This window comes from Schistocerca piceifrons, chromosome X (genome assembly GCF_021461385.2).
Source record: "Schistocerca piceifrons isolate TAMUIC-IGC-003096 chromosome X, iqSchPice1.1, whole genome shotgun sequence".
Classification (NCBI taxonomy): domain Eukaryota; kingdom Metazoa; phylum Arthropoda; class Insecta; order Orthoptera; family Acrididae; genus Schistocerca; species Schistocerca piceifrons.
Genome location: NC_060149.1, coordinates 366,749,060 through 366,772,847, shown reverse-complemented (window position 1 = coordinate 366,772,847; position 23,788 = coordinate 366,749,060). Strand labels below are relative to the sequence as shown.

At 41.6% G+C, this 23,788-nt stretch overlaps 1 protein-coding gene and 1 pseudogene across 1 annotated transcript in view; one reads left to right on the top strand and one right to left on the bottom strand.

Moving 5' to 3' along the window:
- LOC124722361 (O-acyltransferase like protein-like) overlaps window positions 1-23,788 on the top strand; it is a 277,205-nt gene that overhangs the window by 64,537 nt on the left and 188,880 nt on the right. The gene's annotated exons all lie outside the window — the stretch shown is intronic.
- LOC124723666 lies at window positions 11,703-11,820 on the bottom strand (annotated as a pseudogene).

Sequence of the window (23,788 nt, the reverse complement as noted above, 5' to 3'; positions counted from 1 at the left end):
GCTTCAGCCAGTAACAGAGCGTTTTCGATCACTTTACCAAATCTCTTGATATTTAATTACTTTTAAGCTTTAATTGCAGAAATATAATAGATATTTTGTGAGAATATTGACCGTAAATGATACTTGACTGCTATAACCGTTCAGAATAATAACAATCTGAACCATATTCTGAACACAGGAAAATTGCCTATTACGTCTTTTGCAACTATAATAACTCTTTCACTACGCCATACGCGTTTTGCTTCATTCCAAAACTTCATGCGTAATCGCTGTAGCAATAATCGTTCCGTTTATAATATGGTTTAACGGTAGTCATCATCATTTCCTGTGGGTCAATGAACAAGTCTTTCAACCTGACGCCAATGCGGCGATTTGCATGTCCTTAATCTACCCCCGTTATCCAAACGAGAAAGGGGACCTACAGCTTAACGTGCATTCCGAACCACGTGTCGTTCCTGGAGACTCTTTAGATCGTTGAGAGGTGAAGACTAGAAAAAAAGGAGAGCGCAAATTTCCGTAGTCCGACCAGGATTCGATCCCACAACTTCTCAGTTTCCTGGCACGGGCTTTACCACTAGACCACCACGCCCGAATTTAACGGTAGTAAAAACAGCCGTTATGCTTACTTAGGATTTCCTTGAATATCTCGCGTTCTTTTCTTTCGCCAAACACAGATTGTTACCCAAAATTAGCTGTTCATTTTTCTTAGTTTGTTCCTTCGTACGATCAGTACTGCAGCAAGAATTCCTCGCAATTAGTCACTCGCTGTTTCCTAAGTATTTTTTCTGACTGTATACTAAGTTTTTATTTCAGACGCATAATATTAATTTTTGAAAACTTTAAATTCATGATCGGTCCCAGAGGATCGCGCGATGCCGACCGGCCGACGTGTCATCCTCTGCCATGCGACATTATGCGGATATGGTACAGAGGGACATGGTGTCAGCATATCGCTCTCCCGCCTGTTGGTTTTCAAGACCTTGGAGTGACTGCTTCCCATTCAAGTAGCTCCTCAATTGGCATCGCGAGGTTGAGTGGACCCCGTTCCAGTTCTGTCACTAAGAAAAATTTCTTGGCAGTCCGGGAATCTGGTACTCCTCCTCCGTGGCGGCGATGATTCGTTGGCTTGGGTGGCGACCTACAGCGCGGCATCGGGCAGTAATCTCAAAATCGAAAAATCGCATACTTTATCAATAGGTAAGGGGCTGCCCGGCGGGTGGGTCGCCCCCTACGAGTAAGTGACACGATACGTTGCTTGGGCATGAATTTCACAACTGACCTATGGCGCTCGACAACCGTCGACTACAGGCGCCTATTAAACCAGATCAGAGCAGGGCTAACTGATCACCATCCTAGCATTCTCGACTTCCCGCAAAGGACGCGACATGCCGTCGTCTATTTGGCATCTCGCATTTCCCATGTTGCGCAGACGCTTTCGAACCCGTTATCTCTGGCCCGCCACATGCTGGCTGCTTTGGGATCCTTTGTTAGTATGGTCATTCTGTTTAAGGTCCGCTACGAGTCCGTGACCCTCCCGAGGAACAGAGAGGGGTTGGGCATTTTTCATGTTCAGGGCAGAGCGAAAGTCCTATCTGTAATCTCTCGCATGAAGATGTGGCGACGTTTTCCGACATCTTACAACAAGCCTGCTGCTGGAGGCCTTCGTGTTGATCTCTGTCGCCCCCCCCCCCCCCCTCCCGGTGCTGTCGTGGTACATTCCAGCGCCTTTCTTCTACATTAGCCAATTCTTCCTTGCACTGAATTACATCCACACTGCACAGCTGCCCACACACTTGACCCCGGCGAAAGCGATATACACCACCGTCCAACTAAGTAGAGTGCCGGATGTGACGGAAAGGAAATACTCCCATATTGAGTGGCGTGTTGTGTGGGAGGGAGTGAGCGCCGCCACTTTTGATGTGGACGTTCAGTCCGCTTGGTACAAAATGGTTAATGGGAAGCAAGTGAGCCAGTCTCGCCTATATAAAATTCACCTCAAGGATTCTTCAATGTCTGTCACCTGCGGAGAAATGGATACGGATGACCATTGCCTTGTCTGCGAATCGGTGAAGGTTGTTCGGCTTTTGGTGCGCCAGATGCTGGCTTCCTTCACACGTGTGACTCCCGACAGGATAACTGCTCAATCGCTCCTCTTCCTGTATGAGGTGTATTTTCCGAGAGCAAAAACGAATTCTGTGACATGCATACGCAGTCACGCCGTCCGCTACTCGTTCGGTGACGCTGAGAAGGCGTCCTTGATTGCTTGCACTGCTTAAACGAACGATACTGATCGATCATAACGAACCCCAAGTACATCTACATCTACATTTATACTCCGCAAGCCACCCAACGGTGTGTGGCGGAGGGCACTTTACGTGACACTGTCATTACCTCCCTTTCCTGTTCCAGTCACGTATGGTTCGCGGGAAGAACAACTGTCTGAAAGCCTCCGTGCGCGCTCTAATCTCTCTAATTTTACATTCGTGATCTCCTCGGGAGGTATAAGTAGGGGGAAGCAATATATTCGATACCTCATCCAGAAACGCACCCTCTCGAAACCTGGCGAACAAGCTACACCGCGATGCAGAGCGCCTCTCTTGCAGAGTCTGCCACTTGAGTTTGTTAAACATCTCCGTAACGCTATCACGATTACCAAATAACCCTGTGACGAAACGCGCCGCTCTTCTTTGGATCTTCTCTATCTTCTCCGTCAACTCGATCTGGTGCGGATCCCACACTGATGAGCAATACTCAAGTATAGGTCGAACGAGTGTACCGTCAATACGCCTCGTATTTTCTCTGGAGTGCGTTCTCTGGCAGGCCGAAGTGGCCGTGCGGTTCTAGGCGCTGCAGTCTGGAACCGCGAGACCGCTACGGTCGCAGGTTCGAATCCTGCCTCGGGCATGTATGTGTGTGATTTTTCTTTTTTCTTCACCAGACGCGTTTCGCTTTATTTAAGTAAAGCATCATCAGTGGTTTGTAATAAAGTTATTTACATTTTGATTTGCTTTTAGTTCGTTAAGAGTAAGTTGATGTGTACTTACGGTGATTTTCGGTTGATTTCTCGCTTACATCGGGAAATGCCGTCTGCTAGCACATCGTCGTTTTTCTGCGTTAAACACTGATAATTTTGGTCTAATTTTTAGTTGTTCTGTAGCACTATGCATTTCTTATGTATTTCACAACACACTTTTCTGCACACCACTGTATTCTGTTTGATTTTGCACTTCTGTGCATCATGTTTCAGGGAGAATGGAAAGAAATTCCGTCTTCATTGAATCAGAACTTGGTGGCTAGTTTTTCCAGAACATTAAATGTTTTAGTAGTTGGTAAAGCAGGTCCTTCGATCTATTAGTCAAATGACTAGCGTCTTACGAACGAACAAAAATTGATTTTCAGAGACTCTTCACCACATAGTGTAACTATATCATCTGAACATTTCACATTTCTAAGCCCAGTCGCTGTTAGAGCACTTTCTTGGTTTTCTGCTGAGACAGCCGTTGCCAGAGCTTTAACGCATGGTTAATTGATAGGTTTGTATTTCCTAAGAGGAGTAAGTCATCCTACTAGCGACGATCTTGTGGTATTGAAATTATTGTGAAAATAAATGCAAAGGGTTAATCGTTTTCGCTGGCTCAGCTTGACATCTAAGAACACATAAGGCGACTGTGGTTTCGCCGCACGACTCGAGATCTTCAAACGCTGATGCACGCCTGAGACACCTCACGGATTAGACTGCAGGTCACGTTGTAGCCACAGCACCATTTCCGGCCGTTCGTACCTGACGAGCGAAAGTTATCCTTTATGGCACCTCCAATTAACTGCACCCGTCCTCTTGCCGGAACGCCAGTCAATACCCTGGAGTCGTGGAGGTGGTTCAGATGCTCTTCCGTCGTCAAAACACAACAAGAGCGCTGAATGAGATTAAAGGGTTATGTTTCATTGCAAAATAGTATCTGGTTTGTCATCAGTATATATCTTGGTCATGTAAATTTGTTGCAGAAGTATTACTATCTTTCGCAGAGGAATAAACACCCTACAAAACCATGTTGTGAGCTAACTCTAGAAGCGGAGACGAAATTTTGAAAACGGAACAGGAGTCATTAATGTTATACAGTTTACGATCAATACTCGTGAATTTACCGATCAAGATGGCGATTTAAAGCCCAGATCAGCCTTCCAGACCTAGGCTTACCGTAGTTTTCCTAAATCGAAGTTGGATTCCTGGATGGCTCTTCTGAAAGCGCACGGTCGTTTTCCTTCAGAATCCTCTGCCAATCAGAGCTTGTGTTCTGTCTCTTACGACCTCTTGGTATACAGGAGTTTAAACTAATGTTCGCCGCGCGGGATTAGCCGAGTGGTTTAAGGCGCTGCAGTCATGGACTGTGCGGCTGGTCCCGGCGGAGGTTCGAGTCCTCCCTCGGGCATGGGTGTGTGTGTTTCTCCTTAGGATAATTTAGGATAAGTAGTGTGTAAGCTTATGGACTGATGACTTTAGCAGTTAAGTCCCATAAGATCTCACACAAATTTGAAAAAAAAACTAATGTTCTTTCCCTCTTTCTTTCTTACAAATTTGTCCAGCAATAATAGCTATCATTTTGATGGTTTAACTTCAAAAATGTGGATACTGTTATTTAGTCTAAATACGAATCGAAGCATTTCAAGATATGTCTAAAGGAAGAGATGTTGCTTCGCACCAACAACTACAAAAAATGTGCGTCATGAAGAAAAGAAACTGTCATTGTTGTTGATTACTAAAAGCATCATCTTCAACTAACAGTTTCTTCCAGCATCCGTCCAGCATCAGTTACTTTTAAGAAACAAACAGTTAACAACCTAGTTCCTGATAACATCACGATATAACTTTTTATTTAGGAATTTTCTATTTGTTTAAGAATTGCATGATCCTTGGGTCGGAATCAGAAGGGACTAAGATATGTAATTATGCGTTGGACTGTCTTCGTAGGCATCACTCTGCCATTGTCCAATTGGTAAATTTCTAGTTAAATAGTGACTACATATCCATGGAAGGCGTTTCATATCCATTCAGCCTTTCATGTAAACAGTGAATCACATTCCAGCAGCGTAAAATTAATATACCTTTTCCTCGCGAAGAGGTTATTTCTCTCGAAATTATTGTAGTTTTTCAAATCCTTTCCCTATGTTTTACTTTTATTATTTATCGTGATCTGAGCTACGGTCAAGTTGGTTGCTCCACGGACCGCGACGAAATTAATAAAAAATCAAAAAATTAAGGAATGGGTAGTCACTACCTTCCTTGTAAATATTTGCTGTCTGACGATACGAATTTTCTATATTCTTGAGATTTACGAAATTTTCGAACTCCAAAATCACCATTACTATTTTTCAAAGAGGAAAGACGCGTCGTTTAAAACGATAACATATCTTGGATATAGATTTACAAAGAGTGTACCGTCTTTGAATCTGAAAGCGATATCTCAGACAAACATCACTTCCTCTTATACTGTTTGGCACAAAAGACAGTGTTACGTGCGCTTGCACCCGACCGAACTGGTATCTGCACCACGATCTCTCAAAACACTGCCGCGTGAGTAAGCAACTTCATGTCAGGAAGTACAAAACCTCTGGACCGCATTATGATGGCAGCTTTCTCCGCGGGACTGTCTTACATCTTTCGGAAGAAACTTGTCAGAGGCTATTGCGATGGAAAGTTCTGCACCACATACTGAAGCTTCACAAAAGACAGCGGAGTACTTTCCCCGGAAGAAGCGCGCCATTTACTCCAGCCACCTAACAATCAGTGCTGCGCTAATGGACATGACACTCAACTAGTGAAGCAATTCGCACACGGTCGATCTTTTTTCATCTTCCTTCAATATTTTACATACTTTCATTCAATGTCAGGTAGATAATGATCGCTTCGTTACTACACAACCGTATACCCTCCACCTGCCTGCAGGCGCTGGTGACGACCTCTTTCACTGGTATGACGAAACAGAGCTTTCACTCATTTCTTTTCGACATGAAAAAGGTTCAAGTTACCTCAGCGTATTGTGGATGATTGTAATCAGTGCTTGTGCAATGTACTATTGTGTTTGTGCTGTTAAGGCAGAACATGCAGTGAAAGAAAGCAGTTGGGTCAAATTCTGTACTAAGGCATAGCACGCTCCTCTTGAACCGTCTCATGGCGTTTGATAGTATTAAAGTCCCAGTCGTCTGAACTATCGCCATCAACAATATCCGTATGTACTTAAAAGGGGTCTGGGATTTAACCCAGGAAACTGGCATACAGCCTGGTGATCAGGAACTGCACACCTCCCGTCCTCGAAAATGCTATGATATAATCTTCTTCCACTGCATTGATTCTTTCCAACTGCGCCCATAACAACTACCATCCCACTAGCAAGCGTTGGCAACCTAAGCTATGAAGGTAAATTCGTACGCAAATCTGTATCTTTAAGAAATTTGAATTCTTCCTCAGTCAGAGAGATCAATTACGTTATGGCTTTGAATGAGTATTGGTCAAGTTAGTCCGACTGGACGCGGAATCATTTTCTTTTCCTGTCGACAAATTACGTGGTGTAACGATGGCCTTTTCGTATTCTACGTTTGACTACGACTTTATCACCCATGATGTAGAACTAGTCTCATTTTTATTGTGCTGTTACAACTAAAAAAAACGTTTCCATTGAACTCGCCTCTTGTACGAGTTCAAGCAATTGCATGATATGGTTTGTACTGGTATATACAATTTTTGTTCAACCTGCGTTTAATACGAGCATTTCATTAACAACTGGAACTAGTCTAGTCAAAATATTTTAAGTTTTGTATATGTATGCGGTCTAGGTAAGTAAAAGATGTCTGAAAAACGATTTTGCACATTTTAACAAAGTAATATGTCGTTTTTCAACGTTATTTTAGCCAAAAGCTGAAATCACGCGTTGTGGGGACCATGCGCTGTCTTGCCCTACATCTTACGAAAGCTGGGGGAATATGCTTAGTCTTTAAGGCCATCGACATCTGCCTGCTAGTAAAAGCAGCGCAAAGAGGAGAAATACACTACTGCAATCTTAAGATGCCCGTATTATTAAAAACAACAGCGACACTCTGTCCATTTTTCCTTCATGGTAAGCAACCCAAAGTAAGTAAACTGAGTGAGGAAAAGGCTACCAAAGATCTTAAACCTCCAGCTGGAAATGCCCAGTGGCGCTTTGTAACTTTTTGAACCTGCCTTTTATACTACTCAAAGGATTTTAGTTTCAAATCGAGACATAGGAAACCTATATCGTCGTTTGTAACAATCTGTTTTGGGGACCACTCAAATATGAGGGTTCACGTCTCGACATGAATAGCTTTTCTTATCATAAGTCGGTGAAGAATGTAGAACGACTTCAGTGAAACGCTGTTAGGCTGTGTTCTGTAGAGACGACTTACGTTCAGATACGACTCACTCTACTTTTGATCGAAAAGTGTTGATTAGCGCGCCTCGACCACTACACGGATACTCGTGTCAGCCCTTCACTGTCCTAACTCAGTCGTTCCAGGCTTTTTCAGTCATCACAACTGCTTTGTTCCTCGAAACAAATCATGCCAGATTCTTGCTATATTTATTTTGCGGTAATGACCCTACATGTGTAGGGAGTACAAATATAAAATTAAGGAAATAGTTTAAAGTATTGTATTAGTATTACTGACGTCTTTGTTTCAAATGGCTCTGAGCACTATGCGACTTAACTTCTGAGGACATCATTCGCCTAGAACTTAGAACTAATTAAACCTAACCAACCTAAGGACATCACACACATCCAAGCCCGAGGCAGGATTCGAACCTGCGACCGTAGCGTCCAGAACCGCACGGCCGCTCCGGCCGGCGTCTATGTTTCCTAGATACCTTACACTACGCGACGCTGTGTATTCCCTCACACTGTTTTGTTTGCATTCGTTAGTATTGTCCAGAACTCGATTCAATAAATTGTTTGTGGAGCGCATGTTGTTCTTTGCAATTCAGATAAACAGAGCAGACGGTTCGGAGTACGACGTTCTATAACTATTTCGCTGTCCATGAGACATTAAGCTCTAACCTTTATTCCCTTCTGCATAACAAAGAATTGTGTCAATAGAGTAATTCTTAAGTATTGGGCCTAAAACTTTGCTTCTGCCGTTTTTTCTCGAAGCTCGAGGCTTTACTGTGAAAAACGTACGAAAATGTACGATTCAAAGCATTTGCCATCGCTGGCTAGTACTTTCTCGGGCAGCATATGCATCCCACGGCGGAATAACTGGCCATCTTTTGAGGAGACCCTTGATATAGTTTTGCACTTCTGTATATGACCGGTAGTGCTGGTGAGCCAAGCCGTGTGCTGTTGATCGAAAAAGGTGGCAGTCACCCGAAGGGTGAAATAGGACTTCCCATTTCAACGTTTCCAACTGCGTTTTGACGCGTTTTGCGGCATGGTGCCAAGCAGTTTTCAGTAACGATCTACTGTGATTTTTCCCGTCTGTTTCAGTAGTTTCGAAAACCTTCTCTCTTCCACCGCCACGCCGGTCTTTGACGGCAATATCACAGTTTTTAAAGCATTGAAACCATTCTTTGCACGTCCTTTCACTAAAAGGTGCTTCACCATAGGTCTTAGCCAACATTTTATGAGCCTCAACTGCAGATTTCTTCATTTTAAAGAAAATTAAAAGTTCCCGCAAATGACGAGAACTGGACTCGCAAGTTGACATAATTAACGGAGAACAACTTTGTGATACGACCACAAATCGACTAATATTTTTATGGCGTTGTGTTTACAATTGCCTAAGTTTACTCTATGAACTTACGACCGACCATCTGCACCATCGCTTCCCGACACTGCGATTTATTGCAAAACGGCGGAATCCAAGTAGTAGACCTAATATTATATCTTTGTAAGAACACTCTCTTTGAACTTCTGAAGGTAGCAGTGGTAAAATACTGGGAGCGAAAGGTTATTTGCAACTTGGACAGAAACCAGAAGGCGGTTATAAGAATCGAGGTCACGAGAGGGAAGCAGTGATTTAGAATAGAGTGAGACAGGGTTGTAGCCTTTCGCCGATGTTATTCAAACTGTACATTCAGCAATCTGTAATGGTAACCACAGAAAAATTTGGAGTAAGAATTAAAGTCCAGGTAGGAGAAATAAAAACTTCGAGGTCTGCCGATGACGTAAATCTCTCAGAGACAGCAAAAATCTTGGAAAACCAGCTGAACGGAATGGACAGAGTCTTGAAAGGAGGATATAAGATGAACATCAACATAAAATATAGACTGTCAATGGCGAGAAAAGCATATCTGAAGAAGAGAAGTTTGTTAACATCGAATATAGGTGTAAGTGTAAGGAAGTCTTTTCTGAAAGCATTTGTATGGAGTGTAGCCATGTATGGAAAGAAACTTTTGAAATGTGGTGCTACAGAAAAATGCTGAAGATTCGATGGGTTAATCACGTAACTAATGAGGAAGTACTGAACAGAACTGGGGAGAAAAGAAATTTGTGGCACAACCGAACTAGAAGAAGGGATCGGTTGATAGAACACAATCTGAGAAATCAAGTGATAACCAATTTAGTACCGGAGGGAAGTGAAGGGAAGGACAGGTAAAAATTGTAGAGGGAGACCAAGAGGTGAATACCGCAAACAGATTCAAAGGGATGTAGGTTCCAGTAGTTATTCGGAGATGAAGAGGCTTGCACAGGATAGGGTAGCATGGAGAGCTGCATCAAATCTGTCTTCGGACTGAAGACCAAAACATAACAACGAACCGAAATCTTCAGTTTGTGTCTTGTGAGTCTTTTATTAATTATAAAGTAAACTTGTCAATACTTTCAATAAATTTAAAACCAAGCCTGCACTGATAACAATCGGTTATCATCAAGACTAACGAAGAAACTATACATGCCACAGACTACACACGATAGCTTCGAAGGCAGACATCCAGAAACCCTACGAAATACCCAGTACTTGGAAAATCAATATCAGTATCGGAGCTTCAGCAGATATGGAATACGGGAAGATTTGAGATGTATCATATTCCTTGGAGAGATCATGCGGAAGTGAAGACTAGGGTTTCACCATTTCACTACCATTGGGACGTATCTGTCCCACAACAGATTATCAGAGAAGCAGTGGGAATTTGCTGCATGTTATTGCTATGTATCCGTGTTCCACTGGAAAAGCGAAGGCTATTAATGGTTTGTAGAATTCTTATAATTACAGCTTGCACCTGTAGGTTGCGCTTTCTTCAAGACTCATTGTTAGCCATCTGCCGAGCTCTCCTCGGTATTGTTGCACCGAATTATTTCTCGCCTGTAAATATGAAACCTAATGAATAGATCTGCAGAATAGGCCATCGTACCTTCCCAGACAATTCGTCTCAATGAACTGCTCTCATGTACTAACGCTTCCCGCGTCACAAACGGTGCCCGTATTGAACAACTGTAATGTGAGACCAACACTTACAGATTCTCTATCCACAGATGTGTGTCTGTTTTCTGTAGGTCTCTTACTTTTCACGCAGTGGTCTTCTGAAACACCTGATGTACTTATGAACTACCCTGTATGTTCCACCCCTCCCCGCTTTGGGAAACGAAACGGTGGGGAAATATTTTTTATATTGTTACTTCTGACTATGATATCAACTAAAATTACCATACGTTAATGTCTTTCACTCCGAAAAATAATTGGTAGTGAGAATGTTAATGCTCAGTCAACGACGATGTCATTAAAGACAGAGCACATGCTCGGATCGGGGAAGAGCGGGGGAGGAAATCGGCCATGCCGTTTCAAAGGAACGGACCTAGCATTCGTCGTAAGCGATTTAAGGGAAAAAAACCTAAATATGGATGGCCGTACGGGGTCTGAAAGGCCGATCTGCCGTATACGAGTCCAGTGTCTTATCACTACGCCATCTCAGTCGATGATTCGTAGTGCAACAACGTTAAGAGTTAGCGAACACTTAGACAGGCATACCGCCTAACCTGAAACCACTACAGCAATAAAGTAACGTCAGAAGATTCAAAATTGTAATTTTACAAGTTGTTTTAGGAAACCACCTGTAATCTCCGATTCTTGAAATCATCGAACTCTCGCGTACAAAACAGCTTCAAAAGTTTGATTACTTACACATGAGTTTATGTGTTACATATTTGACGCTAAGCATGTAAGCGAGAAAAAATTTTGAACCGGTTTGAAGCTATGCTTAACGTTTGTTAGGAATCGCTAAATATTCTCATTATGAAACATAGATGATTATAGTCTACGTAACTTGCTCTCCATTTTAAGCACAAACTAGTTTCTCGGGCATCTCAATGATTATGACGTCATATCTCCTGAACTTTGCGTTGTACAATGATATACTAACTTTTGCAGGTACATTCAGTGAAATATGTAGACACTCTGTGCAATGTGTGTTATGAATAGGGAGAATAGTAAAGAAATAATATATTAAAACGTCTTGTCTTCTGCTGAAGTTTTGCCGCATGAACACCGAAAATGTGGTAAAGCACTCCGTCTTCAGGCCACAAATGGCCCATCGGGACCATCCGACCGCCGTATCATCCTCAGCTGAGGATGTGGATAGGAGGGGCGTGTGGTCAGCACACCGCTCTCTCGGTCGCTATGATGGTTTTCTTTGACCGGAGCTGCTACTATTCGGTCGAGTAGCTCCTCAATTGGCATCACGAGGCTGAGTGCACTCCGAAAAATGGCAACAGCTCATGGTGGCCCGGATGGTCACCCATCGAAGTGCCGGCCACGCCCGACAGCGCTTAACTTCGGTGATCGGTCAGGAACCGGTGTATCCACTGCGGCAAGGCCGTTGCCCCGAAAATGTAGTAAGCGATAGTTTTTTTTTTCATCATCCTGTGAGTAGTGTCAGTGAGAAAAATGTTTCGTAAAGGTTCAAAATTATGTGTAAGGTCTGTTGTCAGTGGCTTAGGGCTCTCTTTCGCAAATACTGGATGACTGAGCTCCGAGTATTTGCGCGCTATCGGTTACGCTACCTCAAGACAAACACACAATTTCTAACTGTAATACTTGTCTTATTGTGTTAACATTTGACATAAGAGCATTCCTCTTAATGAGTACATTAATACGTCATTTAAAAATTTTTAAATTCCGTCAGTAATTACACGAAATATTGAAAACAATTTTTTTTTTGTCTCTGGAGACCGTTAGATAAGCAACCTGCAATCATTACTGGACCCCGGGTTCGGGTCGAGAGCAAAAACTGAAAATTCTTAGAAAAATATAAGACTCCATATGAGAAAGTGTAATTCAGATAAAGAGAAAAATGACAGACATCAAAAGCGTAATAAATTGCTTCATTGACACCGTGCGGTTGAAGCTCTACAAATATGAGCGTGTTTATAAAATAGACAAAAAGGTTATCAAAAATATTAATTAGTTCCTGAAAGTTTACATTTACTGACTAAAAGAAGCTGATGACAATTTACAACAAAGAACATCATAAGAAATCGTGTGGCGTTTGGAACACTAGTCACAAAATACAAATACACGGAAAACTGTTAAAATAAAAAGCAGGAAATGATCAGAAGAATGTAAAAAATAGCACAGTGAATTCAATAGCTCAAATGGCTCTGAGCGCTATGGGATTAAACATCTGAGGTCATCAGTCCCCAAGAACTTAGAACTACTTAATCCTAACTAACCTAAGGACATCACACACATCCATGCCCGAGGCAGGATTCGAACCTGCGACCGTAGCGGTCACGCGGTTCCAGACTGAAGCGCCTAGAACCGCTCGGCCACACCGGCCAAGTGAATTCAGGAAGTGGTTTTTGCGTAGAAGCAGGAAAAAAACATTTGGTCAACAAATAAGTTTGAACTTGGTATATGAGTGAGTTCACATTGCAATGGCTACATTGAAACTTTGTAAATGACAACGAAACGTCTTGAATAATTACAATATATTTGCTCACGATTTTACTGAAAAGTGATCTAGGTCTGTCATAAGAAAAATATAGCCGAACGCAATTCCTATGCTACAACATGAGTGATGAGGGCCTTGTGTTAATTTTAAATGTCACTCCCTATGAAATCAAATACCATTTCCAGAATGAGATTTTCACTCTGCAGCGGAGTGTGTGCTGATATGAAACTTCCATGCAAGTTAAAACTGTGTGCCGGACCGCAACTCGAACTCGGGCCTTTGCCTTTCGCGGGCAACTGCTCTACCATCTTTTTCTCTCTCTCTCTCTCTCTCTCTCTCTCTCTCTCTCTCTCTCTCTCCCCCTCTCTCTCCCTCCCTCTCTTTCCATTTTGTTCGGTATTGCTCGTTGCGTTTGGTCTGGGTAGACGTCACAAGACATCCGTTCAAATTGATCGTTGATTCCTTTACCCAGTTGTTTTTTTTTTGTTTTTTTTTTTATATTACAAAGGGCGAGCAGCCTTCTGACCGAACACGCTGAGCTACCGTGACGGCGTTCACAGAAGTTTGGAATGTAGGAGACGAGGTACTGGCTGAATTGAAGGTGTGGGGACGGGTCGTGAGTCGTGTTTGGGTAGCTCAGATGGTAGAGCACTTTCCCGCGAAAGGCACAGGTCCCGAATTCGAGTGCGGCACACAGTTTTAATCTGCCAGGAAGTTTCATCAATTACCATGTTGTTAGAACGTTAACTTATACTCCCTCCCTTCCTTTAATAATGAAGGAGAAATCGAAGCAGCCTTAGTACATTCTCCTAAATAACCAAGTTATTTCCTCCATCCCATTTACTGCGTTAACTGATGCTGGGATATGAGAGTTCTGCCGTTGCTGCCCTTGTCCGAGAATCAGATGTTACGAGGAGAAATTCTACGCAGTTACGTAAGGCGCTAAATTGAGAGAGATCGGCAGTAGACAGGCTCGTTGCACGTGCCTTCCTGTAACTATGCTGGGTACCCCATCTTTATGATCCATTAGTATCAATGGGCGCTGCTCAGGTGTTGTTTCACTGATCTAGCAACTTAGCTCAAGTTGTATGTCTGACAAACATGGCCACTGGTTTATTCATTTCGATGCTCTAAACGTCTGGTCTCCTCTCCTGTTAACCAAATGTAGTTAGATTATGTTTTTCACATACGTGTTGTTTCTGAGCGACAAGCAGCCACAGTTTCTTGTATAGTTCTAACTTACGGAAGTAACCAGATGAAATATTCTATCTCACAAATCAAAATATAAACGCTGCAAGCAGAATCGTTGGAAACATTCGGAATGAGGAGTCTTTTTCATGTTACCGGAGGCAGTTTCTCGTGGTTTACCGGAGGCATCCCATCTTACGCCAACACTATTTCATAATGGCTCTGAGCACTATGGGACTTAACATCTGAGGTCATCAGTTCCCTAGAACTTAGAACTACTTAAACCTAAGTAACCTAAGGACATCACACACATCCATGCCCAAGGCAGGATTCGAACCTCGAACACTATTTCATATCACCGCAAAAATTCTCATGTTAAAGATATGTGTACAGTGTATGTTACTAAGCTATTCTGCTATTGATTCCTCACTCCTTATTAGCTGATCCAGTACCAGGAGAACTCATTACCATCTTAAATAAGAACCCTTACGTCGGAAAGCAACGAAATCCACATGTAATTGAATGCCACACAAAGGACAATGGTTTTTAGTGAATCGTTCTCGTAAACCACCAGAAACTGAATCTATTCTAACAACATCCGAATGATTTAAGTGATTATGCGTGCAAATCCCTTTCCTCTCCTCCATAATTAGTTTTCCCGCGATTTAACTAAATCATTTCAAGCGAATTCTGGTATGGTTTCTTCAACAGGTCGCGAGTGATTCTTTCTCTCTATCTTAGTGCCGATTCTTATCTAATGACCTCGATTTCGACGGGGCGCTAAGCTCTTAACCTTCGTTGTTTACTCCTTTGTTCCCTCCTCACACAGTAGTACATTCAGATTCAGCAATCCTGCTCTTTCCTAGTCACAGATTCATACTTTTTTAACGTACGTAAGCAGCTATATAAATCTGACGGCAATAACGCCGCCCTATATTAACAGGCAGCCGTGGGGCAAGCTAGTGTCGAAATATTCCGGTCTGGACTAGGCAGACAGCCGCAACGCAGTTCAGTGGCCCATGAGCGAGCAACCAAACACCGCTTTCTTTTACGTAACCACGGTCATTGCCTGCGGGCTCACCGCCGTTCGGCCGAAAGCCGTTGGGCAGCTGAAATAGGCTCCTTTGTGACCAGCATCTCGATGTATCCGTGTAACTCGAACTACTTGGAGATATGTATAGCGCATAGGCTATTGTAGTTGAGGTGATGCTTCCACCAGTCACGTGATCAAATTATATCAACAATCAGAGAAGGAAACTTGTAACCTCCCCACAAAATATATTCCGTAACCTCCCAACACTAAAAACAATATAATAATTATTTCTTTCTTTCAGTGTAACCTACCAATAATAAAATGTGACTAATTTCTCAATAATAAAAATGCGACTCACTTATAACCTTTCAATAACTGACTGTGAATTTAAACCGGTAAAGTTTGGACGTCAGCAGTGCTGCGTCATGGCCCTGAAAATTCATTCTGAATAAATTGAAATATCTTACCTCAATTAGGTCGCCGGATAACGCATATATATCTGCTCCTATAAGAAATTATTCTGGCACAGCCCTGTGCAATGCTGGCCGATAGATCTGTCATGTATAAAAAGAACAACTGATTTTTCTTTGTAATAATCGGGATGACGAAGGATTGGAGAAATTAGTGAATTCTTTAAATTGAGATGAATGTCAAAAGTACTTTGTATGAGAAAGATTATTATTAACAGATTTTTTTAAAACATTTACATGGGACTAGATATAACAATACTACATATGCGCGAGGCTGCTTTTACCTTATACTACGCTCAGGCTCCGCCATCGCTTTCACCACGACCGGCCCAGCCAACTCCATACACACGACTGCTCGCTAGCAACTACTTACTGCTACTAACACACAGTTCCTACTGCATACAACACTGCTCTTTGGTCTGAGATTCTCTTATACCTTACATATCGCAGGCAGCGCGTGAGCAATCCATAGAAATTACATCTCCTCGAGTGCGTTAGCAACAAATTTCTTAATCATGGGCCTCTTACATAACCCTCCACTGGGGAGGGGGGGGGGGGGGGGGAGGGAGGCAAAAATTTGGCAGCGATGGTGAGTCAATTGGACTTGCCATGAGCAACAAATTTTTCTATAATCTATTAGGTTTACTAAGGCTACAATCACAGAGTATATACATTACTGATTGACAAAGTGTATACGCAATGAGCACAAAAGATATTAACAAATTACATAAAGTGCACACACATTATAAAAGTCTTTATCATATTTGGGACAACTAATCATATTAACAGATGAAATGAGGTGCACACGCACTGAGTACAAAATATATTAACAAATGACAAAGTGCACACGTACTGTAAAAGTCTTTAGCATTTTTACATGAATTACACATATGAAGGAGTGAAATAAAGTGCACACGCACTGTAGAAGTCTTTAGCATATTTAGGACAACTGATCTTATTAACAAATGAAATGAAGTGCACACGCACTGTATAAGTCTTTACCATTTTACAAGAACTAGGAAAGGAATGGGAAGGATTGCATCATGGTTGTAGCACAGTAGATTGCACGTAGCTGCACTGAAAGTCCATATCTTTCTACAGAAGCAGAACACCAAGTGACACAATCTGAAGTTCTCTTCCCTGAAGTATTTATCAGTGTAGCCAGGACACTGAAATGTTGTATTAATACTGTATGTTATCATTTTGGTAGTACATTAGGTACACCAAACAGTAGGATCATAATATCATCTCCATCGTGCAAGGTGGTGGACAGCTTGGTACGTCAACACAACATTCTTGTAGAATCCATACTCTTACATCAACGTAGAGTTGGTGCAAAAACCAAATATAGTGCTCCGTGATCATGAGGATGGACAGGACAAACGGATATTGCAGTAATTTCTGGTAATTAGGTCAGAAGGTGAAGGACATTAAGTCTTATGCTAGTCATCATTGAGAATTACATTAGTGTATCAACCGATTTGAATAATTATTGGCACTCATTGGTTAGTTACTAAACATTTCTGTACTATGTATGGAGTATTACAGAACAGTATTCATAAGTCATCTTATTACAGTAATTATTACAGAACATTATTCATAAGTCATCTAATTACAGTAAATATTGGCACTCATTGGCCAGTTACAAACCATTTTTATGCATTATTCAGAAGTCATCATTCAAAGCAAGAGTTAATTAATGGCATAGCATTTATGCATAAGAGCCGGCCGGAGTGGCCGTGCGGTTCTAGGCGCTACAGTCTGGAACCGCGTGACCGCTACGGTCGCAGGTTCGAATCCTGCCTCGGGCATGGATGTGTGTGATGTCCTTAGGTTAGTTAGGTTTAAGTAGTTCTAAGTTCTAGGGGACTGATGACCACAGCAGTTAAGTCCCATAGTGCTCAGAACCATTTGAACCATTTTGCATAAGTCGTCATATTACAGTAAACAGTGGCATTCATTGGCCAGTTACTAAACATGTAGCAAGTATTGAGTATTACAAAACACTATTCATAACTCGTCTGATTGCAGTAATTATTGGCACTCATTGGCCAGTTACAAAGCATTCATATAGTTTTAGAAAACATTATTCAGTATTATTCACAAATCATCATTCAAAACAGGAGCTATTGAGTGTATAGCATCAACCTACTGGTGTTCATATATGATATACACTCCTGGAAATGGAAAAAAGAACACATTGACACCGGTGTGTCAGACCCACCATACTTGCTCCGGACACTGCGAGAGGGCTGTACAAGCAATGATCACACGCACGGCACAGCGGACACACCAGGAACCGCAGTGTTGGCCGTCGAATGGCGCTAGCTGCGCAGCATTTGTGCACCGCCGCCGTCAGTGTCAGCCAGTTTGCCGTGGCATACGGAGCTCCATCGCAGTCTTTAACACTGGTAGCATGCCGCGACAGCGTGGACGTGAACCGTATGTGCAGTTGACGGACTTTGAGCGAGGGCATATAGTGGGCATGCGGGAGGCCGGGTGGACGTACCGCCGAATTGCTCAACACGTGGGGCGTGAGGTCTCCACAGTACATCGATGTTGTCGCCAGTGGTCGGCGGAAGGTGCACGTGCCCGTCGACCTGGGACCGGACCGCAGCGACGCACGGATACACGCCAAGACCGTAGGATCCTACGCAGTGCCGTAGGGGACCGCACCGCCACTTCCCAGCAAATTAGGGACACTGTTGCTCCTGGGGTATCGGCGAGGACCATTCGCAACCGTCTCCATGAAGCTGGGCTACGGTCCCGCACACCGTTAGGCCGTCTTCCGCTCACGCCCCAACATCGTGCAGCCCGCCTCCAGTGGTGTCGCGACAAGCGTGAATGGAGGGACCAAAGGAGACGTGTCGCCTTCAGCGATAAGAGTCGCTTCTGCCTTGGTGCCAATGATGGTCGTACGCGTGTTTGGCGCCGTGCAGGTGAGCGTCACAATCAGGACTGCATACGACCGAGGCACACAGGGCCAACACCCGGCATCATGGTGTACGGAGCGATCTCCTACACTGGCCGTACACCACTGGTGATCGTCGAGGGGACACTGAATAGTGCACGGTACATCCAAACCGTCATCGAACCCATCGTTCTACCATTCCTAGACCGGCAAGGGAACTTGCTGTTCCAACAGGACAATGCACGTCCGCATGTATCCCGTGCCACCCAACGTGCTCTAGAAGGTGTAAGTCAACTACCCTGGCCAGCAAGATCTCCGGATCTGTCCCCCATTGAGCATGTTTGTGACTGGATGAAGCGTCGTCTCACGCGGTCTGCACGTCCAGCACGAACGTTGGTCCAACTGAGGCGCCAGGTGGAAATGGCATGGCAAGCCGTTCCACAGGACTACATCCAGCATCTCTACGATCGTCTCCATGGGAGAATAGCAGCCTGCATTGCTGCGAAAGGTGGATATACACTGTACTAGTGCCGACATTGTGCATGCTCTGTTGCCTGTGTCTATGTGCCTGTGGTTCTGTCAGTGTGATCATGTGATGTATCTGACCCCAGGAATTTGTCAATAAAGTTTCCCCTTCCTCGGACAATGAATTCACGGTGTTCTTATTTCAATTTCCAGGAGTGTATTTTAAATATAAGACATTGGAACTATTAGTCAAGGTCTGTAGTCCAGTAATACATAGATATAATGGATTCAATACATCAGAAAAATTTGCGTTATATGTAGGACTAGAAATATATCTTAAACTGGTAGCATTATTTAGTCGTATACTGGTAACAGTTGAGACCGGTAATAATTTTTTTTTTTGTACTAGCAATGCATTGCGTTGGAATCGATAATTGCTGGGGCATGAAAATATATGCTTTTGACTTATTGCTGGAAATAAGGATTAACAACGTCATTCGCCATGAGTCAGCTGTAGCAAGGTTATGAAACAAAGGCAGTATATGTGATCACATTCATAAATGATAGACACAACTGGGTAAAAAAATGCAAGTACTAGAACAGGTTTCATAACTAATTGTTTATAGCATATTAATATAATGAAAAAGCTTCTCCTGGAAAAAATACAAAGTGGACTATTGAGCTGAAAGAAAAAAATGGATATTATGCTGAAAAGTAGTAAACTTCAAACTAACAGGTAATGAAACGTGTACTTAATATGTATGTACTGTAGCTGTCTTTCCCAAAACATTCAGTCATTATACTATGCGACATAAGACATACTGTCAAAAGGACCTGCAACAAATACTTAAATAACTACATAGCATCTCTTAACTAATAGTAAATATATAAACTTCATCATTATTCTCATCTGCAAAGAAAAACTTCATTGTTCATATTATAATAACTTCATCATTATCATCATCTGCAAAGAAAAACTTCATTATTCATATTACCATATTCTTCATACAACTATTCATCATCATTTATTATCATCTGCAAAAAATACATACTTCATTATTCATATTAATATTACCATTTACTTCATACAACTATTCGTTATCATTCATTACTTCATATAGTATAGAGTTTCTTACTTCTAGCATATATCATCACTAAAATTAACATCTGTAGTTCTGTCTGGCAGCCTGCATCAATCGCCTCGTATTCTGAAAGAAAAAATAATTATTTAAGACTGCCATTATACAGTGTGTATAGTATATTCTTGTTAATGCTTGTTAATTCTGATCCATTTACTCTTCATGACAAGATATTGCATTTTCTTTCCTTCATTCTGATGGTAAAATTTCCATTTCATAGTGAACCACTGTGGTTGTTTAATTTATTTCTTTTGCACGTCATTGCTTTCTGAAAATGATGAATAAAGATTAATATCTTGCATTTAAATCATATACTCATTAAATAAAAACTTTTTTCTAGTGATATAATTAAGCATACAGCATAGCTTGACAGAAAACGTATTAGGTCAAAAACATAGACAGCTTTCAAGTGCAAAAAATGTACACACAGTATCATAATGTAGTAGCAAAAAATGTAAAATAGTCACGATGTTGAGATATCATAAGGCAAAATGTCAAAGTCAACTGGTGTTTGTTATATCTTAAAGATTACATAGTACATACAGACAAAAATTCTACTTTCGATAGGAAAACAATCATTCATACACCAAAAAAATGGAAAATGTGTACGGTCTGATGTCTAACGACAACAAAAGCGACCTGCTAACCTTACCTTGCCGGGTACTTGCCAAGAAAAAATACGATCATTATCAGTAGGTAGTCAAATAGTGGTCATATAAATATCAGGAAATGGCATTACAGTGTGATAGATCATAAAGTATGTTCATTCAATAAAGGGTTTAATATTGGAGACATGGTGATTGCCTTTGCTTTTTCTGGTTCTCAAAGTTTCAACATGTACTACATTGGGGTGAGGAATGCTTCGTATTCTATATGGACCTGCGTATAGAAGCTCAAATTTACTGCATCTACTCTTTCCTCTGTTGGATAAATAATGCGTACGTACTAATATCTTCTGTCCAATGTGAAAGTCACGGCGTGTACAAACCTGTTTTTGCTGTCTCCTCCGGCGCTCTGCAGCACGTTTGATGTTGTTCAGCGCAGTGTAAATTATTTCATGATGGCGTAATCGACGAAATACTAGTTCTTTAATTTTGTTGGGTGGTTCAACATTTTTCAGTATAACAGTCGGAGATAGCATAGTAGATTCACTTGGTATGGAGTTAATTACATCCTGAAATGAGAGTATGTGTGCGTCCCAATCAATATGTTTTTTATGGCAGTATATTCTATATAGTTTACCAATTTTTCATCAGTCGTTCACAAGGGTTCGAAGAAGCGTGATACTTGGATATATAGATAGGAGAAATGTTTCTAGCTCGTAACATACGTGTCCATATTGCAGATCGAAATTGTGGTCCATTGTCAGAAATTACTTTTAATACATGTCCTACATGAAATAGAAAATGTTTTACAAATGCATTCGAAATAGTTTTAGCAGTAGCTTTGCGTAACGGAGTGAAGGTTACAAATTTCGAAGTGAGATCAACAGCGACAAAAATGTAGCAAAAACCTCTATTAGATCTGGGACTCGGCCCAAAAATGTCTACAGCGGCCATGTATCTCAGTTTAACGGGTACAATGGGATGTAACGGAGGAATATGTGAAGTCGTGTCTGATTTAGCTTTCTGGCTACGAATACGTTTCTCCATGTTGGCAAATTAACAGTTCTGTCTCAGTATAAGAAAACATTTTCTGGCTCCATAATGAGCGTAACCTAACTTAAATGAGTATACCAAATCAATTTGTTAACAAGTTCGTCAGGAATGCATAATAACCAGTTGCTGCTGTCAGGGTGAGAGCGGCGAAACAATGTTATTGCGTACAGTGTAATGGTTTCTGATGGTAACATTATTCCTATCTTGCCAAAGGTGTTTAATTTCTTTCCACACGTTGTCTTTGCTCTGCTCTTGTGCTATGTCTCGTAATGACGATGAAATGAAATTTTCAAATTCGACTTGTTGAATATACATGACGCTAAAATTTGCTTGGCAGAAGTTGGTTGCGATGTCTTGCTGAGAGAACGGGATAGTGCGTCTGCTACAATATTTTGTCTACCGAGAATGTGAACAATTGTAGAATTAAATTCCTGTAAATAAAGTTTCCATCTGCTTAATCTGTCGTGTGTAAATTTAGCGGAAAGTAAAAACTGAATAGCTCTATGATCTGTGTAAACGGTAGTGTGTCTTCCACAAAGAAAATGCCTAAATCTGGTAAATGCCCATACAACACATAATGTTTCAAGTTCTGTGACAGAATAATTACGTTCAGCAGATGACAGAATGCGACTTGTAAAGGCGATGTTTTTAATTACTAAAGTACCGTCTTCTTCAATTTCCTGAAAAATGTGTACGCCTAAAGCGGTGTTAGAACTGTCGGTGGCAATGGAAAAATTTCTGGTAGGATCTGGGTGTGATAAAAGAGATGCATTCAACAAGGCATGTTTCAAATTAACAAATTCAGAATGTGCTTGGCTATCCCAGGACCAAATAGCGTTTTCACCCGTCAATTGGCATAATCTAGGGGTGTCTAAAGCAGAGTAATGAATAAATTTACGGAAAAAGTTAAATAATCCCAAAAAGCTGCGTAGTTGTTTCTTCGTCGTTGGAACAGTAATGTCAAGTAAAGCTTGAAGTTTTTCCGGGTCAGGCGCAATGCCTTCTGCTGAAATTACATGTCCAAGAAATTTTATAGAAGTTTTGCCAAAGTGCGATTTGCTAAGATTAACTGTCAGTCCTTGTGCACGAAAAGTCTGCAACAGTTTTTTCAGAATCAAATTTTGTTCAGACCAGTTAGCTTCTGCGATAAGGATGTCGTCTACATACGTTGTGATTCTGTCTTTAAGTTCTGTCGGAAGTATACTATTCAAACCGCGAACAAATGCTGCTGAATAAATTGTTAAATTGAATGGTAATTTGTAAAATTGATAACAGTCACCAAAACAGAGAAATGCTGTGTACTTTCTACAGTTCGGATGGAGCTGGATTTGCCAAAATCCCGATTTCAAATCTAATGTAGAATAAATAGCAGTACCATGAAATTTCTGTAAAAGTTGTTCTAGTGTCTGTGGGCGATCTGTTTCATTAATAATAATGTCACTGATGTGAGGCGAATCAAGTACGAGGCGAAGTGAGCCATCCTTTTTCTTAACAATATGGAGCGGGTTTATGTACGGACTAACTGTCGGTTCAATAATTCCTTGGTCAAGCATAGCTTGCAATTCTTTCTTAACTTGTTCTCTGTGAATATATGGAATCGGATAATGTTTAGCTTTAAATGTATCGTGCTGTTTAACTTGAAATTCATACATAAAACCGGACATAGTACCAGGGATGTTGTCAAAAACTGGAGCTTGCTGTAAAATAATATTGCGTAGTTGAGTACGTTCGTCGTCTGTATTTGCACTGCTTTGTTTAACTTTATCAGAAATCATTTGCATAACGTCATAGTCGGCTTCGTCTGGTATATTGTAGTTGTGAACATACGTTTCTGTGAACAATGTGGAATGACAGTCTATGTTACGTGATGCAGAAATGACCTCTGTACGATTAATTGTTTGTTCTTCTGCAGATAAATAGTGCTGAAATTCTAATGCCAGTTGTACATTTTTATCCTTTAACATTAAATAGGAATTTTGAAAGTCGATAACTGCGTCGTGTTGTACCAAAAAACTCGTACCTAAAATAACGTCTG